Raw genomic sequence first — 14220 nt, 5'->3', positions numbered from 1 at the left:
TTAACTTTCATAAATTTACAAATAGACACTCCTCCATGGTATGTGATTGTTGGTCGGCACCCGAGGATTCGGTTAGCCATGGCTTGAGAAAGCAAAGGTGGGGAGGAGTGTCATCTAAATAAAACTAAAATAAACAGGCACTCCTTCATGGTATGAGATTGTTGGCAGGCACCCGAGGATTCGGTTAGCCATGGTTTGTGAAAGCAAGGTTGGAAGGAGTGCCACCCAAAAATAAAATTTCATGGGAGCCGCTCTTTGAAAGTCTGTCTGGCAAGGGGGTTAGAGTGCCCACTACCATTCGTTGACAACAACAAACACTGCTCAAAACTTTACTTTTTATGCGCTCTTTATGTTTTCAAAATAAAACTCTAGCACAAATATAGCAATCAATGCTTCCCTCTGCGAAGGGCCATTCTTTTACTTTATTGTTGAGTCAGTTTACCTACTTATTTCTATCTTAGAAGCAAATACTTGTGTAAACTGTGTGCATTGATTCTTACATGTTTACCTATTGCACTTGTTATATATTACTTTGTGTTGACAATTATCCATGAGATATACATGTTGAAGTTGAAAGCAACCGCTGAAACTTATATCTTCCTTTGTGTTCTTTCAAAGCTTTTTACTAAGAATTTATTACTTTATGAGTTAACTCTTATGCAAGTCTTATTGATGCTTGTCTTGAAAGTACTATTCATGAAAAGTCTTAGCTATATGATTCAGTTGTTTACTCATTGTCTTCATCATTGCTTCGAATCGCTGCATTCATCTCATATGCTTTACAATAATGTTGATCAAGATTATGTTGGTAGCATGTCACTTCAGAAATTATTTGTGTTATCGTTTACCTACTCAAGGGCGAGTAGGAACTAAGCTTGGGTTGCTTGATACGTCTCAAACGTATCTATAATATCTAATGTTCCATGCTTGTTTTATGACAATACTTACATGTTTTGTTCACACTTTATATCGTTTTGATGCATTTTCCGGACCTAACTATTAACAAGATGCCGAAGTGCCAGTTCCTGTTTTCTGTTGTTTTTGGTTCCAGAAAGGCTGTTCGGGCAATATTCTCGGAATTCGACGAAACGAAGACCCAACATCTTATTTTTCTCGGAACCTTCCAGAAAGTCAGAGTGGGACCAGAGGGGAGCCCTGGGGGCCCCACACGTGGTGGCGGCGCGGCCCAAGGGGTGGGCGCGCCCCCCTATTGTGAGGAGGCCCCGTGGCCCCTCCGACTCCGCCTCTTCGCCTATCTAAAGCTCCCTGACCTAAAACATCGACACGGATTGACGAAACACCAGAAAACCTTCCAGAGCCACCGCCATCGCGAAACTCCAATTCGGGGACAGAAGTCTCTGTTCCGGCACCCTGCCGGGACGGGGAATTGCCCCCGGAAGCCATCTCCATCGCCATCTTCACTGCCATCGCTGTCTCCATGATGAGGAGGGAGTAATTCTCCCCTGGGGCTGAGGGCTCTACCGTAGCTATGTGGTTCATCTCTCTCTTTGTGATCTAGTTGTGTTACTCTGGTGATGTTATTAAAGTAGTCTATTCCTCCTCCATGATGTAATGTTGACAGTGTGTGCATCATGTAGTACTTGGTGTAGGTTATGATTGTAATCTCTTGTAGATTATGGAGTTAACTATTACTATGATAGTATTGATGTGATCTATTCCTCCTTTCATAGTCTGTCGGTGACGGTGTGCATGCTATGTTAGTAATTGGTATAATTGCAATGATCTATCATGCACTCTAAGGTTATTTAAATATGAACATCGAATGTTGTGGAGCTTGTTAACTCAGGCATTGAGGTGCTCTTGTAGCCCTACACAATTAACGGTGTTTGTCATCCAACAAGAGAGTGTAGAGTGGTTTTATTATGTGATCAATGTTGAGAGTGTCCACTAGTGAAAGTATGATCCCTAGGCCTTGTTTCCAAACATCGAATCTCCGTTTATTTATCGTTCTATTGCATGTTTACTCGCTGCCATATTTTATTCAGATTACTATTACCACTCATATACATCCATACTACTTGTATTTCACTATCTCTTCGCCGAACTAGTGCACCTATACATCCGACAAGTGTATTAGGTGTGTTGGGGACACAAGAGACTTCTTGTATCGTGATTGCGGGGTTGCTTGAGAGGGATATCTTTGACCTCTTCCTCCCTGAGTTCGATAAACCTTGGGTGATCCACTTAAGGGAAAACTTGCTGCTGTTCTACAAACCTCTGCTCTTGGAGGCCCAACACTGTCTACAGGAAAAGAAGCGTGAGTAGACATCACGTGCCATCAACAAATCCTTCCAAGTAATGGCTGCGGAGAAGAGGCAGCACTTGGGCGTGCCACAGAAGATAATTGTCGGCATTGAGCTTGACCGTCAGGAGGTGAGCAAAGTGGAACGGCGCAGTCGAGGCACTAGGGCCAGCATCGGGCACAGGAGCAGGGGCCGGGTCAACCGCTGGTGGAGGCGGCGGCGGCGAGTGCGGCCCATAGGATAATGGCGGCATGCCGTAAAATAGCGGCTGGCCATAGAGACCAGCACCATATGGGACAATAGGCGCCGACGTGGCCGGCGGCGGCGGTGCGACAGCGCTGAGAGCACCAGGGACACCATATAGCGTCGACGGCAGAGGAGGGGTCGGGGCAGGTGATGCGCGTAGATGTACACGTTCGTTGGGAACCCCAAGAGGAAGGTGTGATGCGCACAGCAGCAAGTTTTCCCTCAGAAAGAAACCAAGGTTATCGAACCAGTAGGAGCCAAGAAGCATGTGAAGGTTGTTGGTGGAGGAGTGTAGTGCGGCGCAACACCAGTGAAACCGGTGCCAACGTGGAACCTGCACAACACAATCAAGATACTTTGCCCCAACGTAACAGTGAGGTTGTCAATCTCACCGGCTTGCTGAAAACAAAGGATTAAGTGTATCGAGTGGAAGATGGTGTTTGTTTGCAAAGAACAGCAAGAACAATGATTGCGGTAGAATGTATTCAGATGTAAAAGAATGGACCGGGGTCCACGGTTCACTAGTGGTGTCTCTCCAATAAGATAACTAACATGCTGGGTGAACAAATTACGGATGGGCAATTGACAAATCAAGATTCAATACATATCAATGATGATTACTATGAGATTTAATCGGGGCATTACGACAAAGTACATAGACCACTATCCAAGCATGCATCTATGCCTAAATAATCCACCTTCGGGTTAGCATCCGCACCCCTCCGGTATTAAGTTGTAAACAACAGATAATTGCATTAAGTATGGTGCGTAATGTAATCAACACAAATATCCTTAGACAAAGCATTGATGTTTTATCCCTAGTAGCAACGAGCACATCCACAACCTTAGGACTTTACGTCACTCGTCCCGGATTCAATGGAGGCATGAACCCACTATCGAGCATAAATACTCCCTCTTGGAGTTACAAGTATCAACTTGGCCGAGCATCTACTAGCAACGGAGAGCATGCAAGAACATAAACAACACATATATGATAGATTGATAATCAACTTGACATAGTATTCTAGATTCATCGGATCCCATCAAACACAACATGTAGCATTACAAATAGATGATATTGATCATGTTAGGCAGCTCACAAGATCTAAACAATGATAGCACAAGCGGAGAAGACAACCATCTAGCTACTGCTAAGAACCCATAGTCCAAGGATGAACTACTCAAGCATCAATCTGGAGGCGGGCACACTGTTCAAAAAATCGTCCGATTCAACGATTAATCACCCGATTAATCCCTATTCAGTGGTCACCGATTAGCCGATAAACTCATTTATCGCCCGATTAACTCATTTATCGCCCGATTAATCGGCCGATTTGCCTATTAATCGCTAATCGTCAGCCGACCGAGTTGACCCCGATAAGCGATTTCCTCAACATTGGGCGGGCATGATGATGTAGAGCCCTCCGGTGATGATTCCCCTCTCCGGCAGGGTGCCGGAGGCGATCTCCTGAATCCCCCGAGATGGGATTGGCGGCGGCGGCGTCTCTGGAAGGTTTTCCGTATCGTGGCTCTCGGTACAGGGGGTTTCGCGACGAAGGCTTTAAGTAGGCGAAAGGGTAGGTCAGGGGGCGACGCGAGGGGCCCACACCATAGGGCGGCACGGGCCCCCCTCTGGCCGCGCGGCCCTATGCTGGCGGCGCCTCGTCGCCCCACTTCGTTATCCCTTCGGTCTTCCGGAAGCTTCGTGGAAAAATAGGACCCTGGGCGTTGATTTCGTCCAATTCCGAGAATATTTCCTTACTAGGATTTCTGAAACCAAAAACAGCAGAAAACAGCAACTGGCGCTTCGGCATCTTGTTAATAGGTTAGTGCCGGAAAATGTATAATAATGATGTAAAGTATGTATAAAACATTCAAGTATTGTCATAAAAGTAGCATGGAACATAAGAAATTATAGATACGTTTGAGACGTATCAGCAGGCGCAGCCGCGACGGGTGCGTGGCGGACGGCGGTAACCGCCGCAGATGGCATCGCCGCGGGAGGCATCGGCGCGGAGACCGTGGACGGTGCAAGGGGAGACACCACGGCGGCGAAGGGCCACCCAGCGCCATCGTTGAAGAGCGATCCCGCCGACCGCGTGGAGATCGGCGGCGGGACAAGAGGTGGTGGAGCAGTCCCGGCGAGAAGAGCCGCGAGGAACGGCGAGACCGTCGCGGTGGTCGTGGACGACGCCATCGCGGAGGAAGTCGACGTGCTCGAGGCAACGGAGACCGAGGTGGCGGCGGCGGCGGCCGACTCGGTGGAGGCAGCGGAAGACATATGATCGGTTAGGGCTGATACCATGTAAAACAGGGTTTGGGAGCGCTCAACACCGAATAGGGTTGGCGTAGGGTTTATATTTATAGTGTACAACACGTACAATGTTACAGGTATAATACACAGAAGCTCTACGTATATATATAGTCTAACAGAATTATAGGATAAACCATACTATTAGGGGGAGTGATCTTCAAGGATGAAAACGAAACTTGGTGTGGGCCCAAACTAACTCCATACATCTTCCAAAAAAAATACCCTCGATTGAAATTTCTTAAAGTTCCGGTCCACTTTTATAGCTTGAGGCACTAGCTTGAGCACACATGGTTGAAGGAGAGGCTCCAGTCTAAAACAATCGTGTTGATTCTAGTGCCTCATGTGGCGAGATGGGATGATATATGAGAGTCACTAGTGGAGAAGAGGCCTAATGTCGCGGGTGGTAAGCCCTTTTTGTCGCGGGCGGCCATCCGCGACAACGAAGGCGCGATAAAAGGTCTACCTTTTGTCGCGGGTCTCTTACCACCCGCGACATATGGCCGACCACGTGGCAGGCGCGGGGCGCGCAGGGGACAGACCCTTATGTCGCGGGCGGTATTACCACCCGCGGCAAAAGGTCCTCTACGTGGCCCGCGCAGAAACCTGCTGCTTTAGGGTTTGAGGGGTGCAGCCCCCCCTCCCCCCACCGCCCCCTTTTATTCGAAATAAAAGTTGCATATATTTATACGCTACTAGAAGTTGTACACACGTTCATTTATATATAGATTGATCAACCAAATATTGGAAACAAAAGTCGAATCCCCTTACATATTCGTAGATTCCCCTTACATATATATATATATATATATATACATGAGCTCACGACTACCGGGACTAATTAAACACCGGGAGAGGGAGAGCGCCTATTTGGACTAAACAAGCCGTTGTTGTCTATTACTTCTCTAATCAAAAGTACCGCCACTTCCTCCACAATTCCTAGTAGGTGTTCCTTTGGTTGGAGTGTGTCCCGCATGTAGTCGACCTATATAGGAAAATGAGATGAGTATGACTATATCAATGTTGATAACAAAATATTGACGAAAATAAATAAAGTTGTGAATGTTATTGCTTACGTTGAATTTAGTATTGTTCTGCTTCTCAGTGGTTAACATGCGAATGGACTCGCAAACGTAGTATCCACATAGATGCGTCCCTTGTGGCTGTTGGGCGCACGGTACAGGAGTAAATGTTAGCTTCTCTGCCCAGGTACCCTTAACTTGAAAGCTTTCCAAGCCCTGCCAGGCAAAAGAATGATTCAATGAGTGGATAATTAATTGATATCTCACGAAAGATATAGCGCGGCGATGAAGGAAATTACACTTGGAGCAACTTCTGCAGGTCGCGGAACCCGTCCAGGCCTCTACTCATTGGATCCCTTACTTCAACTATTCCCTTATCAAGTTGAATGTGTAGTAGAATCCAGTGGAAGCTGCACATGTTTATGTATATACGTCAGGAATTACACTTAACATCGAGTAAGAAAAATTGAATGTGCATAAAAGATCATTAAGACTCTCACTCATAGTTGTAAGGAAATAGTATTGAATCACAGAAACTTTGCTCCCCCAAAAACCTTAGTAGGTTTCCCCCCGTTTCTTCGCCTTTATGCTTTACCGTTTGAACATGTACTTTATCTGGGTCAACAAACCCAATATTGATAATATTATTACTTTTGCATTCACTGATCTTCAGTCTGCATAAGAGAACACATAAGATATAATGAGTATATGCAATGAAAACGAACATGAACCGAATGAAAATGAACTTAGATGTAGTTAACAACTTACAAGCAATAGCAGCTCATGAGAGATTTGTCGAGGGCTTCTAAATTGAATAACTGTCAGAGTTCATTGATCTCAATATGGATCTCCTCCTTTCGGTAGTAATATTGACGTGGGATCTTCGCCACGATGTACCATTGGTTCTCCTTGCACGCATCAAGGTACCACTGATGCAAATTCCGCATATGCGTTGGCATTTTTTGCAGCCGCTCTCTGCTGACCAAGTCGGCCGCGTAGACAAATGTAGGAGCTATGTCAGCAAAGGGTAGTGCAACATCTGCGGCACTCAGCAATTCCTCCACGGTACAGGACATCGAAGCCGCTAGCGCCTCAGCTTCTTCCATATTGAAACCTTCACCATGTTCCCGGTACAGCTTGGGAACATCAAACACTTTGAGTGCTGGGATCGATTGTTTGGCATGTTCTCCGAGCAGGGGAACTCCCTTTCTTTTTTTGCCTTATGTCGTTTGCTTGGGCGCCTTGAGGGGTGCACTTGTCTTCTTCCCGGCTGATGATTTGCTCGTGCTAGCACTATCCTTCTCCTTAGCCTTGCCATCCTCCTTCTTCTTAGCCTTGTCATCCTCCTCCTTCTTAGCCTTATTTTCATCAATTACCCTCGCAAGGGTGCGTGTATAGTCATCCTTCTTCTCGTGTAAGTCATATTGCGATGGTGTGTTCAGGAAAGAAATAGCATATGCTTTTTGCTTCTCGGTGTATGGCTCGCGGCTGGAGGTTTTGGCTTATGAAAATGATCATAGTTGTGTTTCGCAACAATGATCGCATTTTCCTCTTCAGTACGATCGTAAGGACGGGGGGAGGAACCTTTGGTACTTTTGGGAGGGGCGACATCTTGCGGATAGGACTCTTGAAACGCTTCCGGCCGGGTGCATTCCGAGTCTTAGTGGGCCGCGGTCTTCTCCATCAGCGGAGCCGCGGTCTTCTCCATCACCGGAGTCGCAGTCTTCTCGGTCTACACCATCGCGGATTATGTTCTCGAAAATGTCTTCCTGTTCCAAGTCCCGTTCGAATGGATCCATTGTTTCTGCAAAAAAATAAATCGATAAGTACATGTTCTAACCCTAACCAAACCCTAACCCTAATGGATACGCGTGTTTAATTACAAGAGGTAGAGGGTGTCGGCGACGCGTGTTTGCGAGAGGGAGAGGGTGTCGGAGATGCGTGTTTACGAGAGGGAGAGGGTGTCGGCGAGGCGTGTTTACGAGAGGGAGAGGGTGTCGGGGACGCGTGTTTACGAGAGGGAGAGGGTGTCGGCGATGCGTGTTTGCGAGAGAGAGAGGGTGTCAGCGACGCGTGTTTGCGAGAGGGAGAGGGTGTCGGCGACGCGCGTCTGCAAGAGGGAGAGGGCCGGTGTCGGCGTCGGGTATATCTATCTTATCGGAATTGAAAAACTAAATACATACATAAACTAATTAACAAACTAAATACATACATATACTAACTAACTAAATACATAAATATACTCATTAACTAAACTAACTAACTAAATAAATATACTAATTAACTTAATACATACTAACTAAACCTAAAACTAATTAAAACTATACTAACTAAACCTAAAACTATAATAACTAAATCTAAAACTAAAACTATAGTAACTAACTAAAACTATACTAACTAATTAAACCTAAAACTAAAACTATACCAACTTACTAACTATAAACTAACTACTAACTTCTAAAATTAACTAAAATTACATAAAACAAATTAACTAAAAACTAAAAAAAAAATGGCCGAAGCGCCGGCGGCGCCGTTACTGGCCACTATGGCGCGGCGGCGGCGCGGCGTGGTGCTACCTGAGGAGCGGCGGCGACGCAGGAGGAGGTCGACGCGGCGCGGCAGAGGAGGAGGTCGAGGCGGCGCGGGGCAGAGGAGGAGCGCGGCGGCGCGGCGGCGCGGCAGAGGTGGAGGTCGAGGCGGCGCGGCAGCGCCGGAGGAGGTCGAGGCGGCGCGCGGCAGAGGAGGAGCGCGGCGGCGCGGCAGAAGAGGTCGACGCAGCACGGCAAAGGAGGAGCGAGGCGGCGCGGCAGAGGAGGAAGTCGAGGCGGCGCGGCGGCGCCCGAGCAACGCATAGAGAGGGCGCGGCGGCGTCGGCATCGGCGGCGGCGGCGCTCCAAATTTGGGCAGCCTGGCGGCGCTATAGCTAGGGTTTGGCCTCCAGTCGTCGCGGGTTGTGGCTTGGCCCGCGACGCGCGGAGCTTTTATACCTCGCCCCCTTTTGTCGCGGGTGGTGGTTCAACCCGCGACAAAAGGGGGGTCTTTTGTCGCGGATTGAGCCACCACCCGTGACAAAAGGGTGTTTGGGCTGATCCGAGGCACAACGCATCCAACGGCTCTGGCCGTTTGAATCCAACGGCCTAGAGCCGTTGGACGCGGATCAGCTCATACCCTCTCAGACCCCTTTTCTTTTTTCTATTTTAAATTAATAAAACTATTATTTTAATAACTTTTGAATGGTAACTCAAATACAAATATGACATCCATATACCTATTTGCATCTCGCATCATATCAAACATTGATAGTCGTGTATGTTTCACCCCTGTGCACCGCCGCCGTGCCACACGTGTCGCGTCCCCGTGCCACGTGTCGCGCCCCGTTGACGCCGTCGTGCGACGTGTAGCCACCGCTTCCACATGCCTTGACCCGTCGCTGCCGGCGTGCGACGTGTGTAGCCGTGGCTTACACGTGCCATGCCCCGCGTGCGCTATTCATCTCCACCGCCTCCGCTCATTCATCTCCGGGATGCCTCCACGTCGTCGAGGGTCGTCCGGTTTCCGTGGCGTTCGAGTGCGTCCGAGAGGTAGGTTCTACGTCGAGATACGCGCCGGTGGCTTCCGCCTCACCCTCGGCACGTACAACGCGTGCGGGTGCAACCACACGTCGCCACCGCCTCCGCTCATTCATCTCCGGGATGCCTCCACGTCGTCGAGGGTCGTCCGGTTTTCGTGGCGTTCGAGTGCGTCCGAGAGGTAGGTTCTACGTCGAGATACGCGCCGGTGGCTTCCGCCTCACCCTCGGCACGTACAACACGCCGGAGCTGGCGGCGCGCGCTTACGACGCGGCGGCGTGGCGCTTTCGACGGCCACGTCGCGACATGAACTTCCCGGATGTTGAATCGCTAGAGGAGGCGGAGTTCCTCGCGCCAGCGCCGTCCCTCGTCGACGATGAGGACCGTCGCCGGCACCGCCAGGTGCAGCGCAGGATCGCCATCGCCGAGCACGACGAGCAGTTGATGCGCCAGTGGAGGGCGCAGTTCCCCAACGACGTCGTCAACACCAACGCATTCTTCGCTGACCTCAGGGCACAACGCAGGTTCAACAGGCGCCACCGTCGGGCCGTCGCCGAGTTTGAGCTCGAGAACCCGAATACAACTTGGACCGAAAACGACCTCGGTGGGATGACATTTGGACGGAGACAACCACCGACGACGAGTAGAGACTAGACTAGTCATTTAGCTATTTTATTGTAATTTCAATAAAGTCGTTGTCGGTTCTTTTAGTTTAAATTTAGTTTATAAAGTCGTTGTCGGTTGTTTTTGTTCAATAAATTGGTTGTTACGAAATTTTATTACGATTGAACTAAAATTAAAGTACAGAGCTCAACTGAAAAATTAAGATACATGGCCAGATTCGAATGTTGGAGCCATTCAGTCATAGTCGTGCCTAGCCCTATAATACTCGCCACTGTAGTCATCATAGTCGCCGACGTCATCGTCGCTACCATCGGGGTCGCGGTTGTCGAACCTCGGCGGGTGAGCACGCGTGGGCTGGGATTGAGGATAGCGCAGGCGGGGGCCATGGTAGGCCATGACGCTCTGGAGAGTCCGGCCGCGCCACCACAGCCGACGGCCGGCCTCGTTGAAGTTCGAAGGAGGCGGGCTGTCCTCCTCGTACCTGGCAACCGCCCTCTCACGCCGATTGATGAAGAAGCTGTCCCAAGTCGGGATGTAGTCGGGATGCCACTGGGGATTCCTCCGCTGCTCAGGCGTGAGCTCGAAATAGTAGTGGTTCGTGATGGCCATCTCGCGTGGCACACCTACAGGGATAGGAGGGACCGGTACGCCTCCGACGCTCAGCAACCAGCCGGTCGGGACGCGGTAGCCTGGCGGACAGGGGTAGTTCGAGGCGCAAAGCGCCTCCGCCTCCCGAGGTGTTAGACATACGATGGAAGCCATGGGAGAAAGTGATGAGGTTTGCAGATATGATTCTAGATGTGATATGTAAATGGAGGCCAAGCCTACATATATATAGTGAAAAAATGGCGGGAAGACGAAGTCGGGAACGCGGGAAGAAAATAGGCGGGAACGCAGTGGCGCGGGAAACTTTCATCCCGGGTGGAGGCTCAAACCGGGACAAATGATAGTGGGCCTTAACTGGGGGAGGCTTATCTAGGAGGGCCTTATCTGGGAGGGCTGACGTGCGGGTAACCTTTTGTCACGGCTGGTGGGTGCAACCGGGACTAAAGCTGTCGGCAGGATAAGGATGTGTTGGTAACCTTTAGTCACGGTTGGTGGGTGCAACCGGGACTAAAGCTGTCGGCATGATAAGGACGCGTGGGTGGACGCACTGCTCGATGAGATAAAGCATGTAGCGCACGACGCCCTGTCGAAGGAACAAGACAAAGTAGAAGCGGTGCCGTGCCCATAAAAGGAGCATCGATACGCCTTGCCAAGCAGATCAACAAGCCAAGCAGAGTTTCGTTCCCATGGATGAAGGAAAGGGTTGGGAAATCTCCCGTGGCGCAGCTTCTCGAAGATGTCGTTGGTGCACACGCCCTACGGCATCTTCGGAAGCTGCTCCTCGGAAAAATTTCCCTGCAAGCCCGTGAAAGACTCCATCTCCTCTAACAGTCTTGGGGGAAGGGTTGGGAAATCTCCCGTGGCGCAGCTTCTCGAAGATCTCGTTGGTGCACACGCCCTACGGCATTTTCGGAAGCTGCTCCTCGGAAAAATTTCCCTTCAAGCCCGTGAAAGACTCCATCTCCTCTAACAGTCTTGGGGAAAGGGTTCTCATTATTACATAAATGTAGAGATTGTCTTGGTAAATATATATGAAAAATACATTATTACATCGACATCTACTGTTGTGATCTTCTACGCCGTAGCCATGGAGAATCTTCATCATTTAGCAAGATTCTTGGGTCAATTTTCACCGTGAAGGGAGGGATTTCTTTAAACTTATTATAATCTTCTGACATGTCTGTCTTGTCATCCACTCCCATGATGTTTCTTTTCCCCGAAAGAACTATGTGGCGCTTTGGCTCCTCGGTTGATGTATTCTTTTGTTGATTTCTTTTTCTCGATTTGCTAGACATGTCCTTCACGTAGAAAACTTGAGCCACCTCGTTGGCTAGGACGAATGGCTCGTCCATGTACGCAAGATTGTTGAGATCCACTGTTGTCATACCGTACTTATCGTCTACCTGTACACCGTTGAGCTTCACCCATTTGCACCGGAACAAAGGGACCTTAAAAGTGGGTCCATAGTCAAGTTCCCATATCTCCTCTATGTACCCATAATATGTGGTGGTCTTCCCATTCTCGTCTTTTGCATCGAAGCGGACACCACTGTTTTGGTTGGTGCTCTTTTTATCTTGGTCGATCGTGTAAAATGTATTCCCATTTATCTCGTACCCTTGGAATGTACATATGTTTGAAGATGGTAACTTGGCCAACAAGTACAACTGCTCTACAACAGTGGTATTCATGAGACGTCTTTGCAACCAACTGCCGAAGGTATTCATGTGTTGACGTGTAATCAAGGACTCGGGCTGCCCCGAGTTTATTTCTCGTAAAACATTCTTGTGTTTCTCGATGTACGGAGCCACCAAGATGGAATTGTAGAGAACTGTGTAGTGTGCTTGATTGAAAGAAATTTTGTCCCTGCACACCTTTTCTTTCCTTCCTAGTGTGCCTTTTCCAGTCAGCCTCCCCTCATACCGAGATTCAGGAACACCAATCGACTTAAGGTCAGGAAGAAAGTCAACACAAAACTCAATGACCTCCTCAGTTCCGTAGCCCTTTGAGATACTTCCTTCCGGCCTAGCGCGGTTATGAACATATTTCTTTAAGACTCCCATGAACCTCTCGAAGGGGAACATATTGTGTAGAAATACGGGACCGAGAATTCTAATCTCTTCAACTAGGTGAACGAGGAGGTGCGTCATAATATTGAAGAAGGATGGTGGGAACAACAACTCGAAGCCGACAAGACATTCGACCACATCAGCACTGTAACCACGACAAAGTTTCGGATCCATTACCTTCCGAGAAATTGCGTTGAGGAATGCACATATCTTCACAATGGCTAGTCGAACATTTTCTCGGTAAAAGTCCCCTCAATGCAACCGGAAGCAATTGTGTCATAAGCACGTGGCAGTCATGGGACTTTAGGTTCGGAATCTTTTCTCCTTCATATTTACTATTCCCTTTATATTCGATGAGAAACCGGACGGAACCTTGATACTCGAATAGGGCTTCAAAAAATATTTCCTTCTCTTGTTTGGTAAGAGCGTAGGCTGGCAGGCCCTTCAAACTTCCCTGGATGATTGTCGTCTCGTCCTTTATGATGTTTCTGGTCCTCACGTGCTTCTGTTGTATCTTTTGACTTCCCATACACACCCAGAAAACCTAGAATATTCACACAAAGATTCTTGGTCAGGTGCATCACGTCGACTGCAGAGCGGACTTCCAGGGCTTTCCAATATTCTAGCTCCCAAAATATAGATTTCTTCTTCCACATGGGCGCGTGTCCGTCGGCGTCTTTCGGAACAGGTCGACTGCCTGGACCCTTTCCAAAGATAACATTTAAATCCTTGACCATGTCAAATATATCAGCACCACTACGGGGACAGAGCTTCGGACGACAGTCCGCCTCGCCATCGAAATGCTTGCCTTTTTTCCTTAAGGGATGCTTGTGCGGAAGGAAACGACGATTGAACGGGTACACAACTTTTCTGCTTTTTCCCAAATATTTACTTTCAGTCTCATCTAAACAGTGTGTGCATGCATTGTATCCTTTGTTCGTCTGTCCTAAAATGTTACTAAGAGCAGGCCAATCATTGATGGTTACGAATAGCAACGCTCGTAGGTTAAATTCTTGCTCGGTGTGCTCATCCCACACACGTACACCTGGTTTGCCCCACAACTCCAAAAGTTCATTGACTAATGGCCTTAGGTACACATCAATGTCGTTGCCCGGTTGCTTTGGGCCTTGGATAAGCACTGGCATCATAATGAACTTCCGCTTCATGCACAACCAAGGAGGAAGGTTGTAGATACATAGAGTCACGGGCCAGTTGCTGTGACTGCAGCTCTGCTCCCCAAAAGGATTCATGCCATCTGTACTTAGACCAAAGTATAAGTTCCTTGCCTCACCTGCAAAATCCGGGAACTCTCTCCCGATGTTTCTCCACTGCCGACCATCAGCGGGGTGCCTCAACATCGCGTCTTTCTTACGTTCTTCCATGTGCCATCGCAACAACTTGGCATGCTCTTTGTTTCTGAACAAACGTTTCAACTGTGGTATCATGGGAGCATACCACATCACCTTCGCAGGAACCCTCTTCCTGGGTGGCTCGCCCTCAACATCACCAGGG

The sequence above is a fragment of the Lolium rigidum genome, chromosome 1, assembly GCF_022539505.1.
Source record: "Lolium rigidum isolate FL_2022 chromosome 1, APGP_CSIRO_Lrig_0.1, whole genome shotgun sequence".
Taxonomy (NCBI): Eukaryota; Viridiplantae; Streptophyta; class Magnoliopsida; order Poales; family Poaceae; genus Lolium; species Lolium rigidum.
Note: the sequence above shows the minus strand (reverse complement) of the source record.